The sequence below is a fragment of the Notothenia coriiceps genome, unplaced genomic scaffold (genome assembly GCF_000735185.1).
Source record: "Notothenia coriiceps isolate Sejong01 unplaced genomic scaffold, NC01 NC01_scaffold00024489, whole genome shotgun sequence".
NCBI lineage: Eukaryota > Metazoa > Chordata > Actinopteri > Perciformes > Nototheniidae > Notothenia > Notothenia coriiceps.
Window position 1 is genome coordinate 36,360 of NW_011357190.1, and position 6,000 is coordinate 42,359.

The following is a 6,000-nucleotide window of genomic DNA, read 5'->3' on the forward strand; positions in this document are numbered from 1 at the left end:
ATTATAAGTAAAGTAACTATAAAACATCCCTCAAATACACAACTGCCAAACTTATACCAACGGCCCATAAGACAATGACATTTTAACATGTACCTGCAAACTTGTGAGGATAGTTTACCTGTCTGTCTGCAGGTTAAATGTATAGTGGTCAGGTCAAACTGTGGGCTAAACATTGGTCAGACTTGAAAGGTGTGAACATGCTTTTGTTTGTGTCTACAGTAAGCTGCCAACTGGAAATGGCCAGTAGAAAACCCAAAGTGTTTTGACTGTTTGATGTTTTAAAGTGTAGGCTGTTAACTACAATATACCAGCATTATTTTTAATCTATTTTGTCAAAATAAAATGTCATGGGATGCCATTTTAAAAATGCTGACTTAATAAAAACACCAAAATTAAACATGCGTAATAACAGCAATGCTGACTTCACATTCACATTCATGATACTTCTTAACTTACGAGAGCTTCTATTTCATGCTGCCTGTGCATTCTGTGATTTTCTAACATAAAAGCCAATTTGTAAAATGTTCTAAGCCTTTTTTCTACTGGTTAGTAAATATTACATGTGGATTTTTTAAGGAACGCCTCTTTTGAACAGGTCTATTCTTGCAGCTGTAACACTGCAAATGTACAACTGTGACAGTAATAAACGATGATCTTTTATATCTTATTTTGGTCAAAGCAACATCTACAATAAACAAACCTCTCATGATATACAATGAAGTAATAAGATCACATCATCTCTTTAGTCTTAGGAAATTGAACATATTTAAATGTCATCGGTGTAAAGATATCCATGAATGCCCACATAACAAGGCCTAACATGTGCTCAGTGATCTTGTGGTTCCACTCATAGTTTTGCACTCAATTATAAAATAAAGGTCCATCAGGAACTGTAAGGTGCCCTCATGTAAATCTCCATTTGGACAAACAGCTTTTTCTGTTCGGGTGATCAACATCTGGAAACGATCTCAACTGGATCATGACTGGGATCACTTCAACTGAACATTTTGTAAGAGGGATCAGTCAGTATTAGCTCATTTCCTGTTATGTTATGTTTATTTTCGTGTACATTTTTTAAGTTGTGTGTTTTGTGTATGTACCTAATGTAGAGTGTTTGTGTTTTATGCATTTTAAGGGCCCATCCAGGGACATCATAGCAAGTAGCTTAGACTATAAATAATGTGGTGTGTGGAATTGGATAATGCTATACTTTTAGAATCAGAAGTCCTTCATTTGTCCTGCAACAGGGACATTTTAACAACAGCAAGAGTGCAGATTAATAATAAATAGTAGACTAACATATTATATAAAAAAGTGGGAAGACGTTATAATAAAAACACAATAGGTAAAAATAACAAATAACATATAAGTACACCATGGTTTAATAACAGATTTAAATATAAATTGAAAGAAAAGGTAGAGCGTGAATCACAGGATTTTAACAATAAACTTTACATACATCATATTTTCATGCCTGAAGAGCTTTGAAGCCACAGATGACCGATGAAGCATTGCTGTTCATTTCAGCTCTCAGAAAACCTTGTCATAGTCCATTACAAAGATCAGGAACTTCAACAGCCTGATTTTAGCATAGCAATCTGGTCTGTGCACACAGGCAATACCCAATTAGGGCTCAAAGACAAAGCAGTCTGTGAACTGTGAATGTCTTTACCTGAACATCCTACCTGAACAATGCTGTATGTGTCAGAGTACAGAGATCAAAAAGGGATGTTTTGGATTTGAAATGACACGATGGCTGTCAAGTTATTTTCCCACAGAGCTCAACCAATATAACCAGAGAAAACTGTTGGTGTTTTTTTTTAGTCTGTGTTACAGGTCTCTTTGTGCATTGCAAGTTTAACTTCATACAATCTACTCCACAATGACTTAAACCAGTCACAGCTGCATCAAATAAATCATATGATGATGCAGTAAAGATCTGGAACGCATTTTATATGCAATAGTGTCTCCCCACACCCAACGCAATTAACTACGATGCACGAAATTGAATCTATAATTGCCCATATGTAAATAACAAAAAATCCCTCTGACGTAGGACACAAGCTATGCAACCATTATGTATAATACTTATAATTGTTATATCTATTCTGCTATTTCTTGCACTATTATTATTGGTTTTGTTTATTTTATGTCATATTATGTTGCATTGTTGGAAGAGCCAGGGACTTTAGTTTTTCATTGTCATATCCATACTGTACACATGACAATAAAGCCTTATATCTTGAATCTATAATGAAAGCTTTATATATAGCCCCTCCAAAAATAAAGAGCTTTATATTTAAACAGAAATATTATAAGGCAATCAAAATCCAGAATCTAAGATAGAAAACAAGATGACAAGACAACATAATTCATATATACAGGGGGAAAAGGAACATGCCACAAGATAATATAGAGACATAAGAAGAGGTTTACTGTAAACTGCCCACCTGAGATCATTATTGTCCAAATATGTGTAAACAAATTAGTCTGTCTGTGGTTCTACCTGACCTATTGACTTGATCCCTCCTGAATCAATTGAAGTTGAGCCATTCAATAACAAGTGCCCACTCCTGCTTACTTTTTAGGTTTGTGTATTGAGATTAACTTTGTTGCCACTGAAAGGGGGCAGGAAGCATATATTGTATACACCAGTGTGGAGTAGACCTTCAAAGACCTGAATATGTTCTTCAAAAATAACATTTTTTTTACATTTATGGAAAAACAATCACCAAGACAAAGTATAATCCTTGTAGAATAAAGGCCGAGATGCAGAATCATTCAGAATAAACCTAACTACATATTGAATGATATTATTTTTCTTAAAATAAAAACAAAACATGTAATAAAATCTTAATGCTGAGCTAATGTGATATTTGAATCTTGCCTGTTATTATGTAGGCCTACACACACATTTCAAACACATAGCAGGAAACTGTACATAGCGTACAGTCTTCGCAAATTACGCATACATTCAGTTAAATACATGGAAATAAATACTTTTCACAGCATAAAGACTTTGACCGGAGACCATATGATAGAGCAATAATATGTATTCACAGCAACAAACAGCAGTCCGTGTGAGGGTTACCCGTTGAGGAAATAGCAGTTTCCTACTGTCTTTGAAGGCTACATGTCCATTATTACTTCACCCATTCCAAAGCGGATAAATGTTTTCACTGCCAATGTGTATTGAGCATGCAGATTCCATTAAAGCCCTTTTAAGAGACCTGCGGCCGCTCCACCGTCCCAGGTGCGAGGCCTTCACACCTCCGGAGGCCTGCAGACGTCTGAAGTTTGCGCACGGCCGCTGCAGTGCCAGCCGGCCCCGATGGCTGCCCCATTCACACATAGCCAGCGTCACCTTTGATCGCCGGGGGGATTTAACCCCAGCGAGCAGCGCACCTCTCAAACTCAGACAGACGCTGGAAATAATACGAGGAGGAACATGTCTTCAGCTCATGGGAATATGCGAGTCGGGGATCTGTATAATTTCCAGATGTATCACGAGGGACCTTTGCAGACAAACAGCACGGTGAACTCAGGTAGGTGGCAAGGAATAAGAATAAGACTGCATTTTGCAAAAGCTATTAAGTAGCCTACACCACTGGCAACAGTCCATCACGACTTTGCAGCTGCTTCCTGTGCAAGAAACATGTCCTTCGTCATGTTTCTTTGGCTCTTACTTATTTCTGCACGCTTTCTTTCCAGATTATGGAGCTCCAGATGTGACCAACTACTTCAACCCTGCAAACTCTGCGCCAAAGGCAGAGAAATGCGTGGCAATACTGACCCACAGGAGAAAGAGGACTAACTTCACCCAGCAGCAAATCGAGGTGCTGGAGAAAGTTTACTCGGATACTAAATATCCTGACATCTACCTCAGGGAGAGGCTGGAGGCTCTGACCGGGCTTCCTGAGTCCAGAATTCAGGTACATTAAAAGATCAGTCAAAGATGTTGAGAGATTTTTCAATAAGCCATTTGATCAAAAAAAAATTAAAGTACATCAGAAAAGTTATTGTGAATTGTTAAACTGACTTATTTGTTTCATGCACACGTTTCAGGTGTGGTTTCAGAACAGAAGGGCCAAGTCTCGTCGCCAGGTGGGCTCCTCAGGGTCCATGAAGGTCCCCACACCGCCAGCAGCGAGCCCATTCATCCAGGTCCAGAGCAGTATGGGCCCAGAGAAAGGTAAATAATTCAGAAAATCATTGTTTTCTTGTATTGGGTACCTTCCTTAGATTTAGAATTCAATTTTATTCCCATGGCCTTGGAACGTTTTATCAAATATATATTAAAAGGAATAGAAATAAGTCTCAAACGTATCATGTCACCAGGTATAACATCTGAGGCTAATAGATAATAAATAGGAGACAGATTTGATGGACCCACTGATTTTGTTGGTATACCCATAAGAATATCTACATTTCTACAAGCTTCTAATCAATGTAACATGTTTTTTATAAAAAAAATGCATTCTGGAAGCAGTGAATTATGGGATTTCACTCCCAATCTGTTACATAGGAAAATTATTTAAAAAATCTGGAAGCAAGGCATGAATGTGTTCCCTCTGAGAAAAAAAACAAATAAAGATTATTATTATTACATTTGGAAAATGGCCAATATTCTCTTGGTGTTCACTTCTACCCTTGATCGCCATGAAAAATGTTGCTTTTTCTCCCTCCAGTGTGATGAATGGGTAAATGAGCTAAGTAACACTTTAATTGTATTTCAAAGCTAATCGCCCTACTCTTCTTTTCTCTTCCAGTGTATGACAACAATCATGGAGCCGAGGCCCAAAGGATTGGAGGTTTTGGACTGGAGGACAGTTTCAGACCTTCCATGCACCAGAGCACAGATGACCCTCACAGCACCAGCATGCCCGCCAAGCCCAGCAGCTACGAACACACGCCTGTCTCCTGCCTCTACGACAAGGAGGGGTCGAGAGCAAAGCCTGATCAGATGCAGCGGCACGAGCTGAGCGTCAACGTGCTGTGCTGTAACGTCCACCTGTATCCCAAAGAGAACGAGCATCAGCCCAAGATGGAAGCCAACATGCCCGCCAACCAGGGCCCGAAGGTTCTGGTGGAATATGACAACTTCCCCCCCAACAAGACCATCGGCCCAGAGATGAAAGTTGTGATTCCTCCCATTCCCTCGCAGAATAACTTCAGCAGGTCATCGCCGAAGGATAATGGATGCCAAATCCAGTATCCACGCGTGATGTCCACAGGAAATCGGTTCAGCCACTTCTCCCCGATCCACGCCACAGAGGCGCAGGACTTTACCGACTCTGACTCTGACTGGGAAAGCGATGCCTTGAAGTTGGCAGGCTTTGGTGGCTTTATGTGATGTATTATAACAGCTGATATATATATATATATACAGCTACGTGTATAATAAGAGGCAGTATACAATTGTTTGGAATACAGGAAAATGTGTATTTATTGTAAAATAGTAATAGAACTGTTGATTGTAAAGAAAAATAAATGTTGATTGGATATATCTTTTAATAAATACTAACAAATACAAGACTGCTTTGCAATATTATGTTTAATATAAAAAGACGGAAACATTTATATACAATTGCCCTGAGGCACTTTCATATACAACTTTACAAAAACTGAAAAAGGAGATTCTCTAGGAAAAAACTGCTGACTTGAATTTTTCTTGGGCTTACATCAGTGATGCAGGCTTAGTGTAAGGGGAGGGGGGGCAGCAACAGCCATGCCAAATATGGAAATGCCAATATCATTTTAAGGAGTAAAAGGCATCAAAAACCCCCAGAGTTCTCCTTTATAAAAATACCAAAATCTCTTTTCAGTGCACACAAAATTACAAAAGCCATTTCTGATTGCACAGCAGAAATGTAGACGACAGTCCTAATAATCAGAGATATTGTACAATTATCTACAATAAACAATTTTATAAAACATTCTTTAGCCTCCCTGTGCTTAACATCCGCGGAGCAACTGAACACAACACTTACAGGGGGAAAC